The following is an 18509-nucleotide window of genomic DNA, read 5'->3' as shown; positions in this document are numbered from 1 at the left end:
CAAATAAAAGAGATATTTTAGGATAGTGTTTTTCATGCAATATTTGGGACACATTTAACTAAAAATTATTTACTGCTTATGTGAAATTCATATCTAATTGGTTGTCCTACATTTTCTCTGCTTGTTAAGATATCCAGAGTACCAAAAGTTTGAGAAACCTGTACTAGACCATGCCCCTCACTTCTGTGGAAACACGAAGATCAACATTTATTAAGAACCCATAGTATACCAGACACAATGCTAAATTCTTGACATACAGAATCTCCTCCAAATTCTACATGGCAAGTGCTTTTATAATCCCAATTTCCTCATACCAATGAGGGAACAAAACCCAACAATGTCAAGGGAAGCCAATTATTGGTGGAAGGCAAGATTGGAACCCACCTGCTCAGACTCCAAAATCTCAGCTTATAATTTACAACTTAGGTTTACACTGCATTCTGAATAATAGAGATGCTCAAAGATGGCTGGCTTTTCTGCATATTTGCATCTCAAATTTTAGTAAACCAACTTCTGTTGCTCATCTTCTGTGTCTCACAGCTGTGTGCTCTGCTACAAGAGCCACAGTGACACCCAAGGTTGTAAGAACCATGTGTGTCAGGGCAATCCGTCCAGAACTACCATCAGCATTTGGACTTAGAGTTAACAGATGCTTCCCTGTCCCAACCTGAGAATCCTAGCATAGAGCAACGGTGCACAGACACTGCTCTTTACCATTAGTCGGTAGCCACTTGGGAACCTAGGACTGAGCTAAAATCATCCTCAAGAATGAATTGAGTATTTGTTGAAATTCCAACTGGAGCAAATACCACCATTGTCATAAACCAAGTTACTATCTTTTGTCTGATCATGAGTCAGGTCATAGGACATATTTAGTGAGCTTGGGCTGAATAGTAAACAAACTAGAGAAAGTTAACTGTTTTATGATTCAGAATTGAGACAGAGATATGCACTCCATTATGCTGCAAGATCTTCAAATACAGAAATGAATTTGCTTGCACCCAACTAGAGGAAGGGACTTCCTCCAATTACTGATTGTTATAATTTAATGTAGAAAACAATAAACATAGGGAGAAAGACTAATCTTTGACATGGAAAGACTTCTTTAACCAAAGGAAGAATTACCTTTCAAAGTTTTCATTTGTCTGTTATAAATGTGAATCTTTATTGAAGGTGAGGCACACTGGATTACACTAATAGCAGTTTATACAGAAACCAAGTGCTTGGAAAATCAGCCTAGATGGCCTGGCATGGTGGTGTATTCCTGTCATGCCAGCAAGTTGGGAGGCTCAGGCAGGAGGATTACAGGTTAGAGACCAGCCTAGGGAGACTCTCAGCATTTCAGCAGGACTCGTCTCAAAATAAAAAGGATTGGGGGTATAGCTCAATGGTAAAGCGCCCCTGGGTTCACTCCCCAGTACAAAGAAAAAAAAAAAAAAAAAGGAAAAGGAAAGAGAAAGAAAATAAGCCTAGAGTATGGAAGAGGACAGGAAGACAGAGAGATCAGAGGGAAAAAAAGATGCCCAAACATTAATGAGAAATATACTTGAGAAGCCAAGACTTGATGCTAGCCTAGACAGGAGGCTCAGGGAGAAAGGGCTAGGGGAGGCCAAGGGCTCTGGACACCTGGCAACGTGCACCAGAAAGGAAAGGAAGAGTCATGAAGAGAAACTACCAACTTCGAGTTGACCCAGGCCCACCTGGCAGTGCAGCTGTGTGCAGACAGACCCAGCCTTGCCCTTGGGTCTTCCTGCCCCCTCACCCCAGGTCAGCCCCTTTATCTGCCCACTATAGATCCCTTCAGTGGCAGCAAGCGGAAAGAAGGACAAGCTGAGCTTCAAGCATGAGCTCCCTCCTTAGATGGCCTTAGATGACCAAGGATTTCCAGAGCTGTCCCTTTCAAGGGCCTTTAGAATTTATTCTTATGACCCCTGCGTGAATGTCAAGGAGGACACAGCCAGAAACTATGACTCATCATATTCCCAGAGCTAAGAGCAGAGTGCACAGACTCTGGACCTAGGCCTCACTTTCACCTTCAGAGCAAAGTCGCAGGGTCCTGCCTGCTTTGGAGTATTTGGATACAAAGTGATGAACCCCTTCTGCTTCCCACCTGCTTGGCCGCTTTGCCCCACTTTCCGCATTCTCCAGAGCATAAGGAATACAGAGTTTTAACCTGCCGTGTGTGAGCCACGGGCCTTTTTGACATTTCTGAAAGAGATTTGCCTTGAGAAGTGCTGAGGTCTATTCATGAAGGTCACCTAGTGTGCAACTGGCAAATTTTCCTGTCAACAGTCATGTGGTAAGTATTTTAGGCATTGCAGGCCATACAGTTTCTGTTACATATTTTTCTTCCCTTTTTCTTCCCCAATTCCTTAAAAATGTAAAAACCACTCTTAGCTAGCAAAACATAGAAAAACAGTGGACCAGAGTTACTGGTTCCTCATGTAGAAGGATGGCAGAGGGCAGGCAGCCCCAACTGGTGACTCCCCTGTAGTCTGACTGACTATTGCATTAAAACTTAGGTAGACTCTCTCCTCTTCGCTTTCATGCTCTCTCCTCCATTTCACTCTCTCTTGTGCGCACTCTCTCTCTTTCTCTTTTCCCCTCATTTTCTCTCTTACCCTGCAGGGAGACACTGCCTGTTTGCTTAATAAATTCTCTAGTGTGAGTTCCCGCAACTGGAGTGGTTTCTGGGTTCTTACATTGGTGCCATGACTTGGATGGGTTCTTCCACTGTCTCTTAAGCAAGTGGAAACCCAGCTGACGCTGCAGTGAACTCTGGACATGGCATCACCTTCCATTTGCCCGGACACTCTGCTCTGCATCCATCACCAGACTTCAGATTGGTATACAAGCCTTTAAAGCAGAAAATTTATCAAGCTGCTATTCTCCAAATTAAACTCATCTGTAATGAGGTACTGCTTCATGAACACCGAACCTTGTGATAATAAGCCATCACCTACAGAACAGATAGTATATAATGGTAACTTCCAGTAATAATACAGACTCCAGTTAAATAAAAGGAAGCACCCACCCTCAGATGCCTTTACAACCTAATCTTCTCCAACCAGACTTCTACTACGGACCCCACAATTGAGCCAATTTCTAAAAGGGAACTCCCAACTGCTTGCCCCATACTGCCCGCTTCCAGCTCGAAGAAGCCAGAGTGGTCATCACCCCCTTTCCCTACAGGAGTAAGGAGTTCCTAAAACTAGAGGGGGGGAATGAAGCCAGAATTGAAGACAGGCAGTTAGTGTAGAAATAGGGGATCAAATAGAGAAAATGAAGTCCATGAAAGCCATCTGCCTCTGGAAGTCTGGAAGTTGGGCACTGCCCCTGGAAGAATGGAATGTCAACAATCTTTGGAGCCCATTGATTTTCAAATTTCCCTGCCCTTATCAAGGACTGCAAGCAAAGAGTGCTAAGTAATGCCCCCTGGGTCCTTGCCTGGCTGAATTACTTTGGCTCACCCCCTGCCCCATCCGCTTCTTATTTTATACATCTCACCTGCAAAACCAGGCCTAGTCACGTAGGCAGGAAGGAGAGATAAGGGGGGAGAGAACTGAAGAGCAAAAGATCTTATAAAAACAAAAACAGGGGAATATAATATAATATAAAGCTGCTCCCCCGCCCTTTACACTGCAGTCATTTCCCCATCTCCCAACTTACAACCTAGCTTTTCAATCTGTGAACATCCTACCTAGCTATTGGTTCATCAGTCAGCTTGCAAGTATCCTTTCCTGTTATTGGTCCCGTTAGCCTGCGGAATTTGACTGCTTAAGAACAGCTGTCATTTTTATCTCTCTCTCCTTCTCGCTTTCATGCTCTCTCCTCTATTTCACTCTCTCTCTCTCTTATGCACTCTCTTTTTCTCTTTTCCCCTCATTTTTTCTCTAACCCTGCAGGGAGACGTCTACCTGTTTGCTTAATAAACTCTCTTGCATGAAAAAAAAAAAAAAAACTTAGGTAGATGTTCCAGAACCATCTTGCTGACAAAGGCTACCTAACCTTCCATCTGGCTTGCCCCAAGCTCTCAATCTTTACTTGGAGAGTCATCTCGTGTTTGTTGTGATCCTCTGCAAAGAATTCAGCTATAGATCTAGCAGAAAATTAAACCCTGAAATAGCAATCTAATTTAGAAAATTGGGTAAACACAGTTTAAAATAAGCTAGAAGGGATATGGGTATAGCTTGGTGGTAGAGCACTTGACTAGCATGTGTGAGGCCCAAGGTTCAATCCCCAGTAACACCAAAAAAAAAAAAAAAAGTAAATAAGCTAGGATATTTTCCAAACCTGCTAGTTTTCACTGAGTATGTATATATTTGAATTTTTAGTTAAAGGTGAATACTCCACAATAATCAAAAAGCCTAGAAAAATTCTCTAGCATAGCCTTCACACTTGTTTACACTTAAGGAAACTATGATCAATTTTGGTTAAATGAGATATTCCATGTTACACACTAATTGGCTGAAGAGCTGGGTCCAGAAACTTGATTTCCTCATTTCCAAAGTTGTATTCTACTGCTCTATTTTATAGCACTTTAATACTAAAACATCAATTCAACAAATACTTCCTACATGCCCAGCACTAGCCAGGTGTTCTAGAGATAAGTGTAGACCACTTTTGCCCATAAACATCTTTTGGTCTCACCGGAAACAAACAAACAAACAAACAAACAAAAAAAAACACGCATATGAAACAAATATATTTTGTCTTACACTATTATGTAATTCAATGTCCAAAAGAGGGCTGTAAAATAGAACCTTCTGTAAAGGGTTCTACATTTTTGCTGTTTGTTTTACCTTCTGTAAAGGGTTCTATATTTTTGCTGTTGCCACATGTGGCTACTGAGCACTTAAAATGGGGGTTAAGCTCCTAAGGAACTGAACATTTTGAATGTTTTTAATTTAATCTTAAAATGTGCATGTGGCGGGGGCACTGGGGATTGAACCCAGGGCCTTGTGCAGCTAGGTAAGTGCTCTACCACTGAGCTATATCCCCAGTCCTCTAAAATTATATATTTAATTGTGAGACAGGCTCTTGCTAAGTTGCCTAGGTCGGCCTCAAATGTGTGATCCTCCTGGCTCTCCCAATGTGCTGGGATGACAGGTGTGGGTCACTGCACCTGGCTAAAATTAATCCATATTTAAAGAGCCACAGGTATTTACCAAATACCATATTGGACATCCCAGGTTTAAAAGAATAGTTATAGATCTGAATGGAAAATATATGACACATATTCTGTCACATCTCCTTCTTGTGTTTATGGGAGACACCATTACTGATCATAGAATGCTTATGGACAGGACCTCAAGATTCCCCAAGCCACCAATTTCAACATCTGGATGAGGTGTACACCCTGTTTGCCACCCCTGATTAAAGGTGACAAAGGTGTGCTGGCAGAGGAAGTACTTGAACTGAGCTCCAAAAGGTAACATTTGGACAGGTAAAGCGGCAAAGTCAGAGAGCATGGGGGACTCCAGGTAGAGAACTGTGTGAGCAAGGGACCTGATCCTAGGACAGGGAGAAGACTGGCTGCACCAAGAAGCCAGGAGGCATGGGATGTCGTGGGAGTAAGGGAACAGGCAGCAGCATGGGGCTACAATGAGACTCTTGGCTTTCAGGAGTTTGGACTTTTCTCATGAACAACAGGAGCCCATGAAAGGTTAAGAGGATGACCAGAGAAAAACATGGTTAAGGAAGGCGAATCAATCTGGCGGCTCGTCTCAGAATGGACTGTAAAATGGGCATATACATTCAGATCCAGTAGAGGTTTTAGTTTTTTCTTTGAGGAAAGTCATATTTATTTATTAAAGAAAAAGTCTAAGTCACAGAAAATTAAACCCAGACACTTGCCATTCAAGCCCAGCTGCAATGTACCTCCTGACCCTTTCCATGACTACTACAATAATTTGGAAATAAAATTCTGACTTGGACTAGGAAGGGGTAGTGTGAATGAAGAAGAGGGGACACAAAAGAAATTTTAAGTGCAGCAGTAGGGTGAAGAGGAAAAGACATCAGAAGAGGCCTGAATTCCACGCTGGGCTTCTGTTGACTCTCAGTCTTGGCCTCCTCATTTTAGAATCAAGGTGCTGGTCTACATCAACCTCTTGCCCTCTTCTTATTGATGTCGATTTTAAATGAACATCACATGGAGATACTAGTGCTTATCATAGGACAAAAAGAGTTCCTTCCCTGGGCACGGTGGTGCATGCCTGTAATCCCAGTGGCTCCAGAGGCTGAGGCAGGAGGATCACAAGTTTAAAGCCAGCCTCAGCAACTTAGTGAGACCCTGTCTCTATATAAAAAATATAAAGGACTGAGGATGTGGCTCAGTGGTTAAGTGTCCCTGGATTCAATACCTGGTAATTCCCCTTAAAAAAATAAAAATAAAAAAAATAAGCACCCTGGTTTTTAGGATGTATCAATAGCATATCATCCCTTGCAATCTATAGATTTTAGGTATAAAGTCATTAAATGGTATATTCTGAGCAATGTCATAAGGAGGAACTTTCATTGTGGTTCATGTGACATATAATTGGGGAAGTATAAACAGGTGATCTATTTCAGACAGAACTCCACTGAGCTAAGTAATAGCTTCTTCCTAGGAGTTAAAAGGTTTTCAAAGCCCAATATATCCTCACAGACCATAGGAAAAATCAAACCAGAAACAGCTGCTAGAGAATACAAATGATGTTCTCAGGCAGGAAAGAGCAATACACAGTTATTTGCCAGGCTAATAAGCAAAAGTCTAAGCCAATGGTTGTCCACATAGGATGTACTCAATTGCAGAGTTTTAAAAAAATACTGATTTCAATTAAATCTGAATTCAAGGAGTGGTGCTTGTGCACTGGTGTTTTAAAAAATTCTCAAAATGACTGAAACTTGAAGCACAAAAAGCCCCAATTCCAGAGGCAAGAGGCAGTAAAGGTCCAGATCTGGTCAGATTGCACTCTCAACCACCCTGGCTAAGTGTTCTGGTCAATTCCCTAAAGACCAGAGAACTTGAGGCCAATGCAGAACCCACCAAAATACTTTTAAATTTGCATTTAAACTACATATGGTTTCTATTTCCAAGTGTAAGTTTTGCCATTTTCACTATGACCTTTTGTCATTTCTACTGAACCGATTTGGAGATCTCTAGCCAGAATGTCCAGGCAGTTCCTTTTTCAAAGTTCTCTCAGCCCTCCTAAGGACTAGGAGTTAAAAACACACATTCTGAGCCAGCTAAAGCAGTGCATGCCTTTAATCCCAGCAACCAGGGAGGCCAAGGCAGGAGGATCACAGGTTGCAGACCAGCCTTGGCAACTTAGTGAGATCCTGTTTCAAAATAAAAAGGTTTGAGGATATAGTTCAGTAATTCAATTCCCTGGGTTCGACCCCAGTACTGGGGGTAAAAAACTGACTCTGGTCTCAGGCTGACCTGGACATATATTATGGTTTTGGTAATGTCCCTGGAATTCACGTGTTGAAAACTTAATCTCCAAAGTCAAATATTAGTGGTACCAGGAGGAAGACCTCTGGGAGGTTAAAATTACAAGAAGTCAGAAGGTGGAGCCTCCATGATAGCATGAGTTACTTTGTAAGAAGAGGAGAGACCCAAACTAGCACATTTGCTCTGTCTCCCCTGCCATGGTATGATGCAGTAAAAAAGTCCTCACCATATGACGCAGATGCTGGCACCATGTTCCTGGACTTCTCAGTTTCCAAAACTGTGAGAAATGAACTTCTTTCTTCTTCAAGTTACCCAGGGTCAGGTATTCAGTTATATAAACAGAAAATAACTAAGACAATATGATGCCAGTTCTACTGGGTACTCATTGGGGCCTTGTACAAGTTATATTTAAAACTATTTCCTTCGTTGCCAAATAGGAATGCTAATGCCTTCTCTATGGAATTATAGTAGAAATAAAGAGGCTAACCAAGTAATAGAGATCATACAACTAAACTAATTCTCTTACACCTGGCACACAGTAAGCACTCAATGAATGCTGGTTCTAATTAGTACCATCAGTTCTACAGTTCTTTCTAATTTCAATATTTTGTGACTCTAAGAACGCTTTGATGACTGATTACACAGGTAGAGATGAACAAAAATCAGTAGGTACTGGCACCCTAGATCTAAAGGCCCTATTTGTGTTTAGTGCCCTTTCAACTCCAGCCTGGCCTCATAATAACCACTTCATTCTTTGCTTAAGGTGTCCCTTTGTATTTTGCTGACCTTGATCTTAGTTTCAAAAGGACCTCATTTATTTTGCAGACATAAAATTTTTTCATTCTTGATGAAATCAATGCAGTTGTTCTGTTTCTGTTATTTCTCAGCATCTGACACCTGTGGATTCCAGTGGATACAGTTGCAAGGAATGTGGAGCATATTCCTCTGCCCTTGGGCACAGCTGAGGACACATCTGGAGCATAGCTTTGACACATGTCTAATGACTGGCTTACAGACCTTGTTCTTGGACACTTCAGTCCTGACACTTCAGTGTCACCCATGAAATCAGCCAAAAGTTCGAGGCTGACATTAGCCACATCAACCTCATAACCCTGGGAGTATTCTCCTTGCTTCCCACAATATTAAATATCGTTCTACAAGGCAGAAAGCCACCGAGGACCTGCTATTCTGCCAAAGGACACATACATTTTGTTGATACCCACAATTTTCTTTTTCCTCATGCAGGGTGGGAATAGATCTCTTCCTTGTAGGAAGACAGACCTCCTTTGTGGACAGACATCCGCTTGTCTGTCATATTACTGGTTGAGTCATGGCTCATGTCCACCTTTCTACCTTTTTGGTTTTGAAAATGGGTTTTCTTGTTTGGCAAAAAGCAAGTCATCAAAGAGCAGGAGACCAAAGGAACTGCTGGATTTATGAAACTTTTGCCAATGCGAATTTGTAATAATCTTAAGAGGAGAAATCACTCAGTTTGGTATTTGCCTCGAACTCCCTGCTTTATACCCTATGGAGTCCAGTTTTTCCACACATCTGTTTGAGTCCAGAAAATCAACCTGAACATCATCTTAATTATTAGAGGAATGCCTTGCAATGAAGTCAGTGGGTGACAGTATCCACAATGAACTAAGAGTGAGTTGGGTTCAATTACTCTGAGACAAAACCATGAAAAGTTCCTCAGCTTGTATCATTACACACTTATATTTATAATACAACTGCGAAGGACTTCAAGGTTATTTTTGCATAAGTTCTCAACACCAACAGCCCCATTCCTGAATTAATGCTGATATTGAATTGGATCGGGACCAGATAAAAGATAAGAAGATGGGGAGAGGGAGAGGTCCAGAAAAGAAGATAACGGATTTACTCTCTGGTAAATCTAGATACACAGGAGAAAAGGGATCTGCTAGCTTCTACTTTGGTTTTTAAAATACCATTCAATATTTGAACTACAATATTGCTTGTCTTAATCCACTCTTGTTAGTACTTCTTATTAACTGAATACTTACTCTTTCACTCCTATACTCTGCTGGGCAAGGGTCATGTCTGAGTGATCTTGGCAACCCTTTTGCTCATGCCCTACTGCCTTCTTTTTGGTGGTCTTAGATTGATCTGAATCAAGTTGAATTGTGGGCCATTTTTTCTCTCTTTGTAGTTATATTGTACAAAATGAATGGTAACAGGCTATGTGTGATAGGAAAACATCTCTTCCGTTTTCAACTGAAGAAGCAAAATGTTGCTTTCAGAACAATGTTCTGGGATTGTCTTGAGCAGCCCTGGGTTATTCTGTGACAGGTCTCTGTTAGTAGCTGACTAAACAAAAGACCATTTGTTTCAACCCAGTTGTTTGCTCTTTGGGTATATTTGTTCTTCAGGAAGTTTCCTTCATCTGGACCACGTGAATTGTGCAACTCTAAAGAGCTTACCTCAAGTCTGACTTCTCGAAATGAAATGACAGAAAGGTCATTTTCCAAAATGTGTATCTTCTTCTTTGGTGATTTTTAGGAATTTTAGGAAAATTTGTTTCTGAGACATCTGTGATTTCACTGTAATTCAGAAACAATAGCCATTTACCAAAGAAACAATATCTTAAGCTGCCCAAATGTTTCTTGCATCTTCAATTTGTAGGTTAAACAGTATCTACCTCCTAATTTATTAACTTACTTGGGATGGAACTCTAGACGATGATTAGTAGTGAAGAGTCAGGATTCACATATTTTACTATTGTATTAAAGTTCCCATTGGGATTTTAAACACAATAGTAACTTCTGCCTTCCCCATCACCCACCTGAGCCTTTCCTAGGGATCCAACTTCTGAAGTCCTGATGTCCATAGAGGACACATACTTCCTACAGCTTAAGAAAAATCAGGTACTGATCTGGACATTGATTTTTTAAAAGAAATGGCCAATGAGGTCACAAAACATTCATATTAAAAGCCTGAACTGCCTTTCTTTCTTTTTTTTTTTTTTTTTTTTTAATATTTTTAGTTGTAGATGGACACAATACTTTTATTTTATCCATCCATCTTCCATATGGTGCTGAGGATCAAACTCAGTGCCTCTCATGTATTAAGGAAGCACTTTACCACTGAGCTACAACCCCAGCCCCTCAAATTTCTTCATATCAGTTATGTTCAGTGATTCTATTTCCTTCTATATGGAGAAAATCAACCATTCTTATTTCAGACAGAGGTAAAAACTTCAAAAACAAAACCAAAAAAACTCTGGGCTGGGGATATAGCTCAATGGTACAGTACTTTCCCTGCATGTGTATGTACCGAGGCCCTGGGTGACATTCCCAGCATCACCAAAAACAAAAAGCTGCAAAGAAACCTGTTAAAAAGATCTGTGTAGCTGGGCACAGTGACACAGGCCTGGAATCTCAGCTGTTTAGGAGGCTGAAGCAGGAAGATCACAAGTTTGAGGCCAGCCTGGGTAACTTAGCAAGGTCCTGTCTCAAAATAAAAATAAAAAAGAGCTGGGGATGCAGCTCAGCAGTAGTAGATCACCCCTGGGTTCAATCGCCAGTACCAGAAAACGAAGAAAAGAAATCTGTCCACCTCTGGTCAGTTCCTACACTCATCAGACTTCTCAGAAAATAATCAAATCAAAGTCACTCATGACTAAGAAACCTGCAACCTTGAGATGGCCAGTTCGTGGAATGGGTGAGTATGTGTATACATGTGTAAACTTCTGAATCTATCCATTCAGTTACCGGCCAAAGTGCCCCAGCTCAGCAGAGTTGTTGAAAGAAAATGTCAACACAGAGCACTGAGTTTCAAAACCTTAGAGTCTCATAATGGTCTAAAAGGTAGAAGCAGGGTCAGCAGATTCAAATAGCTGGCTTCTGTCTGCTCTATTTAAACCATTTATTTTCTTTTTAATCCAGTCACTGATTTAGGGAACCATATACTAACTGAGCCAATGGTCACTCTTCCCTGATGCGTCAAGGAAGAAGAGAACAAGAAAAGCAGCCATGTTTATTGGTGAAAACCACCTCTTACTGGAATTCAACTGCCTTCCTGGGGGAGACGGGTGAGGGAAATTAACTACACAGATTGGAGGAGAATTCAAGAGTCTCAGGAACACCAGACTTGGGATTCAGCTGTAGGAAATAATGCTGACCAAGCAAGGGAAGATTTCTGACTGAACCACAAAAACAAAACAAAGCAAAAAGGTGATCATCAGTTTGAAATCAATCTCTTTAAGCAGTTTTAAACATTCTTCCAGAAATTTGACTGTTCTTATTTTATAGGAGATACCTATTCATCTGAAGCCACTCTCCTCTCCCTCTGTCCACATAAACTCTGGTACTGCTCAAGCCTAGCTCTACTCTCCATACTGGGATTCGCACACTGCCCATTGCTACAGTCTCTTCCACCTGACCCTGCTGCCTTATAAACCACTCTTTCCCCTTCGAGTCTGTTAAAACGACACTTAAAATTCCAAGAACCACTCCCAGAAGTTACTCCCTGGCCCCAGATTACATTAGGTCCTCTTGTTTTAAACTCCCCTAACTCTTTCCAGTTCTTCAACTTCCCTCTTGAAAGTTAGGATTTAACATCTGCCTTGCCTACTAGAGGAGCTCCATGGGGACAGAAATCCTCTCTATCTTAATCACCTCCTAATTATCTAGGACCTAACACAATGCTTGGCACATAACACGTGATCAGAAAATATTTCTCACCTGTTTTACCTATACCCCTAGTGACCGCAAGGTTGGTGAGCTGTCTGTTGCCCCTAGGGCCCTATAGCATGGAGGTTTTGCAAATCTTAAAATCTTTAAAATTCAGGTCATGTGGCTTGGAAGGTCATACTTCTCCTATGGTATTAACTCAGATGCTATTTTCCCACACATTTAACATGGATGTAGATTTGGACACACAGATACTGGATGCTTCCAAATTGTTCTGGGACACACACGGCATGAATATTTTAGTTGCAAACACCTACGAGCCAGTTGCTGGAGGGCAACTTGGACTTGGATAAGAATGTCTGATTCTGCGAGCTCTAGGTTTGGGGAGTGCTCCGCCAGCACCCCATTGCTCATGGGGTCCAGGGAAGACTATTCATCTCATAGACCATCATATGAAGACACCAGAAGAAGAAAGTTGGCTTTTCTTTCCAAATTGGACACCTGAATCCTTTCTTTAGTAAGCACGGAGTTCCTATTAATTTGCTATTATCAGATTATTAATTTGCTATCCTTAAAAATTCAACCCTCCCCTTTCAAAATAGAAAAGAGAGTGTATGTACCCTGTGAAAAATAAAAGGTAGGGAACATTCAATGAATGCTGGTCATTTAGGGATCTTTATCATGGAAATGCTGTATTTCATGGAATCTAAGTGTCCATAAAGTACATCCCATAAAGTACATTTCAGGGATGCTAAATCATGGTAGAGGCAGTGAGTGGGGGGGGCATTCTAGAGTTAATACAAGCAGTAACACTGCAGAACTCACCATCAGACATTTCCATGAGAACTGGTATTCAAAGAGTTTAAGCAAAAGCATTCCAATAGAATGTTTTAATTTTTTTGACTGTGGAAGTCCTCTGGGAGCATTAGTGCTTACAAACACATAGGGCACTCTGGTCTAGTAAATTAAGGAAACACAAAAATAACATGTGGTTGTAGAGGAGGTTAGCATTTGGTGTTCCCATGTAATGTTCAGGGTCCACCTACTGTTCTCCAACCCTGGATTATGGTTATGTGAGCCGTGGTGAAGATGAAGCTACCTTAACTTACCAAATGTCCTGGGAAAGCCAAGGAACTGCTGAGCTCGGCTGGGGGACCTGGTGCCAGGTGTCCTTCTAATTTCACTGTCACCTGAACTGTGAAATGGAAAAGATAACACCACTGAGCCAAAGATGGTAACGAAGGGTCTGAATGGAATGAGGCGTGGGGGTAGTAAGAAGAAATACAATGTTTTGCTAGCATTACAGGTCTTTATGTGTGTGCGGATTATGAGGAAAGCTATATATAACTGGGCACTATAGAAAATTCCCACTGGCCCATATACACATGGAGAAAAGATGGCACATCCTTTTACCAGTTTTGCAGATACTCAGATTCATATTAATTAAATGATATTCAAGGGGAAAAAAATCTTAACTGTGACAAGAGAAGAAGAAACAGGGAGAGGAGCTCACAGTTTTGACCAGGTGCCAAAAGTCAGCTCCACTGCTTGCCATTTGACTCAGCCACTCTGAGCCTTGTTTTTCTCATCTAATATGGGCCTGATATTACCCACCTACTGAAGCATTGGGACAATCAATAGGAAGGGCCTGGCACAGAGAAATGGCGCAGTGAAGGGCAGCTGTGATTATTATATTCATTTAAAACATGTTCTGCAGAAGCTTATGAAATTGTGATCTTTTAGGGAAAACTGTCAAACACAAAATTTTTTTAAGCATTGTTAGTGTTTTTTTTTTTTTTTTTTTTTTTTGGTACCTGGGATTGAAACCATGGACACATAATCACTGAGCCACATCCCCAGTCTTTATTATTTATTTATTTTTATTTTGAGACAGGATCTTACTAAGTTGCTTAGGGCCCTGCAAAGTTGCTGAGGCTGGATTTGAACTCATGATCCTCCTGCTTCAGCCTCCCAAGTCACTAGGATTACAGGTGTATGCCACCACGCCAGGTGAGTTGTTAGTATTTTAAATATTCCTTCACCTTTGGGAGCCCTTTGGAGCTGGCCTTTTTCCCATACACAAATAATATTCCCTTACATGAACACCTTTGGCTAACCAGTTGTGTACAGCAGATTTTATAGGACTACGACTCAACCAAAAATGAATAAAACTGACAGGCCTCAATCCCGCCCCCACCAAGAAAAACCACAATCCACCTCTTGAGTAAGAAAGTACTCAGGCTAACTCCCACAATACCACTCAGCAATCACTTGTTCCAAAGTTCTCCTGAAAGTAATGGTCAAATTAACTAAAGCTGAGCTTCTGATTAACGTAAGTGCTTAAAGGAACTTTGACCCACAGAAACTTGGCATCTGACTCGCTTCTCTGACTCCAGCCTAGCATGGGTGCCCATTTCAAGGGTAATAAAGGACCTGACTGTTTGCTTACCGCAAACGGAGGCAGTGCCATGTCATTACATGGCTTTTACCTCTCCTGTCCACTGAACCCTTGGCAGAGAAAGTTTACGGCCCACATGTCAGTTTTTTGACTGAAAGGCACCAAAGGTCTACCTGGCATTTTGACTGAATGTCAGTTTCTTAAGAACCATGAAGATGGTCCCAGGATCAAAGTGATCAGAGTGGGGATCAGGGGTTTGAGCAAGTGCATATTATAGCCATCCAGATTTGGCCTCAGAGAACAAACTGCTCTCTCAGATGTTTCCTGGGCTCCCCTTGACTGACATGTTATACAACAGGATCTTGGCTCAAAGGAAAAAATGGTGGATCTTGAGAGTCCATGTCCCTGCCTGCTGTGCAATGATTACTGCCCCTGCCCCAAATTCATAGGCTAAAGCCTAAACACTTGGTATCTCACAATGTGACTGTATTTGGAGACAGGGTTTTGTTTTGTTTTGTTTTGCTTTTGGTACTGAAGACTGAACCCAAGAGTGCTCTATCACTGAGCTACATGTATCCCCACCACTTTTTATTTTTTATTTTGATACAGGGTCTAAGTTGCTGAGGCTGGCCTTGAACTTACAATCCTATTGCCTCAGTCTCTTAAGTCACTGAGGTTACGGGAACATGCTGCATCAAGGAAACGGTCTTTAATGAGGTAATTACATTTAAGTAAGGTTACTGGGTAGACCCTAATATAATATGCTGGTGTGCTTATACAAAGAGAAGATTAGGTCGCCAGGCATGGTGGCACACACCTATAATACCAGCGGCACAGAAGGCTGAGGCAGGAGGATTATAAGTTCAAAGTCAGCCCCAGCAACTTAGTGAGGCCTTAAGCAAACTCAGCAAAACCCTGTCTCTAAATAAAATATAAAAAAGGGCTGGGGATGTGGCTCAGTGGTAAAGTGCCTCTGGGTTCAATCCCCGGTACCAAAAATAAAAAAGAGATGACCATCTGCAAGACAAGGAGAGAGGCCGCCAAAGAAACCAAACCTGCTGACACCTTGGTCTTGAACTGTGAGAAAATAAACTTCTGTTCTTAAAGCCACCCAGTCTATGGTATTTTGTTATGGCAGCTCTAGCAAGCCAGTACAATGCCTCACCCTCCACAGCCTCCAATCTATGTCCCAAGACCAGGCAGGCAGGTAACAGATGAGTGGAGTAGAAACTGGGCAGACTCTGGAAGCTGAGGCAGGAGGATGGCAAGTTTGAGGACAGCCTCAGCAACTTAGCAAGGCCTTGTCTCAATTTAAAAATTTTTGAAAGAGGGAGGGTTGCTGGGTTTGATGTAGCTCAGTGGTAGAGAACCCCTGGGTTCAATCCCCAATACTACAAAAAAAGAAAAAAAATGAAGCAGGCTAAGTGCGCAATAATAGGAGTGGCAGGGACAGCGGTAAATGGAAAAACACAATCTATCCACAGGTACCAAACTCAGAAACCTTATAATGCTGTAAGGTCACATAAAATATGGCCATGGTTTGATTATGCTGGTGGCCCTTCAGTTTGCACTCCCTGGGGAAAACCATCATAGTTCGACATTTAGAAACATCCACTGTTCACGTTTTCAACAAATATGAATCAAACACCTACTAGAGGCCAGGCCCTAAGTCAGTGCCTAAGTCAAGGAACACCCATGATGTGTTTTCTGCTTCCATGATACTTAAGGTCTGGAGTTCAGGTACCGAGTTGGGCTAGAAATATACAGTTGAAAAGACAACGTCTCTGCTCTCCAGGAGGGTGCAAATGAGCTGGGTGCACCGTTGGAACGAGCCCCTTAGAAAACATTGTGGCACTGGCTATAATTTGCAAGAGGCAATGGGAACGGAAAATGGCCCCCGCTCTGTCGGGCTAATCGAGGAAGATGTGAGCCAGATCCTGAAGGATGAGTAAGCCTGCCCAGCAGACAGGAATGAAGGAAGAGGGGAGGACATTTTCCAGACAGAAGGAACAGTCAGTTCCTGGGTGCTGGGACACAGCATAGCACCTTGGAAGGATGACATCTGGTTGGGCACAGCCAGACTGAGGGTGGGCAGCAAGGAGCGGCAGGGCCTGCAGCTGAATGAGGCGAGGAACCAGGAGCTCACATTTTATTGCACAGGGACCCAGGGGAGAATTTTAATCAGGAAGGCGACATCACCAGAAGTACAGACTAGAAAGAGCACTGTGACCACAATGCGGAGGAGGGCTGAAGTCAGGGTGACCTGTCAGGAGAAGACGAAAGGTGGGAACCAGGGAAACGGACCCAGGGATGCTTGGTGGTCAAGGTCAGGGATGCAGAACTGGAATGGTCGTGGCATTCAGCCACGGCCACCGATGACACTGCCTAAGGGTACTGTGCACAGAAAGACAGTGTTGGTTTTTTAATGAGAGAAGTACTTTGATCAATGAAAAGATGAATTTCTTAAGAAACATAATCCACTTTTCACATCAGGAAACGAAACTCACTCCTGTTCGCCTACCAATGCCACACGTGACTGTACCTCAGTTTCCTCAGACTATAAATACAGGTAATAATAGCACTTCCCACAGAGGGAAGATTCCTTACATTAATTCATCTAAGTACTTAAGTGCAATAAATGTTAATTAAAGCAGAAGTAAACATTAAAGAACAAATGAGAAATTAATGATGGTGCGATTAATGATAGTCTTCCTCTCAGTGAATAAGAATCAGATTACAACAAGGAACTTAGTCATAAAGGGTAAAAACTACGCATTTATGTGGGGATGGAGTTGGGTTTTAATCTCTTTGGATCTCTCGGGAGCTCTCACACAGCCTCCTGGGAAGTGCCACAATATTTGTGCATGAACTACTTTAGAGTTCCAAGGGGATCTGAGGGGACACTGTCAGCAGAGAAACATGAGAAGTTTCTAGAGAGATGGAAACTTCTGTATCTTGACTGGGGGAGTGGTTCCAAGCAGTATGCAGTTTTAAAAGTCATCACTTAAAAATGTGTGAAATTTATTACACGTAGATTATACCTTAATAAAGACAGAAGGGAGGAAAGACGGAGGAAAAGAGGACCCACAGGGAAACCGATATTTATATTCCAAAGAGAAAGGGAAAATATTTGCATGAAAGAACTTGCCTTAAAACTTCCAACTTCCAAAGGCATCCTCTCTTTGTATGAAACTGGCAGGGGATGCGAAAAAAGCTTCCTTATGCAAGAAATATTTTGGAAGGTCCAAAGTCTTCATCTTCGTGATCCTGTGTCCACAGAGCAGCATTTTCCCTACGCCTGGTCTCCCTAGACAAGCTGCCCTCTTGTGGTTTTGACATATATTTCCTGAGCACAAAAGTGGGCAGTTTTTAAGCCTTCTGGGTGGCAAGCCCAGCCTGCTCACAAATATTCACCAACAGAATGAGAGTGCCGACCTGCTTCGATTCAAGAGGCAGGGGTCTGGGTCACAGTATGGTTTGAGGCCGACGAATATAAAAAACGATTTAATCTCCATGTAAATTGCTGCTTCATTCGAATGTACTTTAGTAGTACTTTCACTTTTGCAATGTGGAATCAGCCTATCAGGAGCTAGCATAGGTCTAACCCAAGGTCAGTGCCAAGAAAGCGGAACTACAAGTTCCAATTCTACCATCTGCAAATATTGCTCAATATTCCCAAGGTGCTGTTGTCCAAACAAAGAAAACAACGAAAACAACCAAACAGTGCCCAGCACTGTTTTTTTTTTTTTTTTTATTGACACTGGAATTCAAGAGTCTGATAAAATATTTAGAACTTAATTTAAAAAGGAAAGGATGGGGGGAAGGGAAGATGGAAGTCAGTAAGACGAAGAAAGAAGCGGAGGCCAGAAATAGCCTATCTTTTCAAAAGATGAACCAGAAAAAATAAAACAGAAAGGATGGCACAAGCCAGGTGCAGTGGTGCACACCAGTAATTCTGGCTATTCCGGAGGCTGAGGCAGGAAGATCGAAAGTTCAAGGCCAACCTGGGTAATGTAGCTGT

The 18509-nt window shown here is 42.0% G+C and overlaps 1 protein-coding gene and 1 long non-coding RNA gene across 8 annotated transcripts in view; both read right to left on the bottom strand.

Annotated features, from left to right (window-relative positions):
- The window catches only part of RBM47 (RNA binding motif protein 47), a 162931-nt gene that overhangs the window by 81097 nt on the left and 63325 nt on the right, over window positions 1-18509 (bottom strand). For 3 of the 7 annotated variants that reach the window (XM_079152845.1, XM_079152849.1, XM_079152850.1), the window contains one exon: window positions 13200-13285. The gene's annotated coding sequence lies outside the window, so the exon portion shown is untranslated. Of the gene's footprint in view, window positions 1-9879; window positions 10000-13199; window positions 13574-17636; window positions 18200-18509 lie in introns of those variants that run through there. The other 4 variants (XM_079152854.1, XM_079152851.1, XM_079152848.1 and 1 more) reach the window with 4 other exon arrangements.
- Window positions 1-18509, bottom strand: part of LOC306669065 — a 512353-nt gene that overhangs the window by 431328 nt on the left and 62516 nt on the right. The window lies entirely within an intron of this gene.

The sequence above is a fragment of the Sciurus vulgaris genome (genome assembly GCF_902686455.1).
Source record: "Sciurus vulgaris genome assembly, chromosome: 9".
Classification (NCBI taxonomy): domain Eukaryota; kingdom Metazoa; phylum Chordata; class Mammalia; order Rodentia; family Sciuridae; genus Sciurus; species Sciurus vulgaris.
The sequence above is the reverse complement of the archived record's forward strand: the minus strand, read 5'-3'. Positions and strand labels throughout refer to the sequence as shown.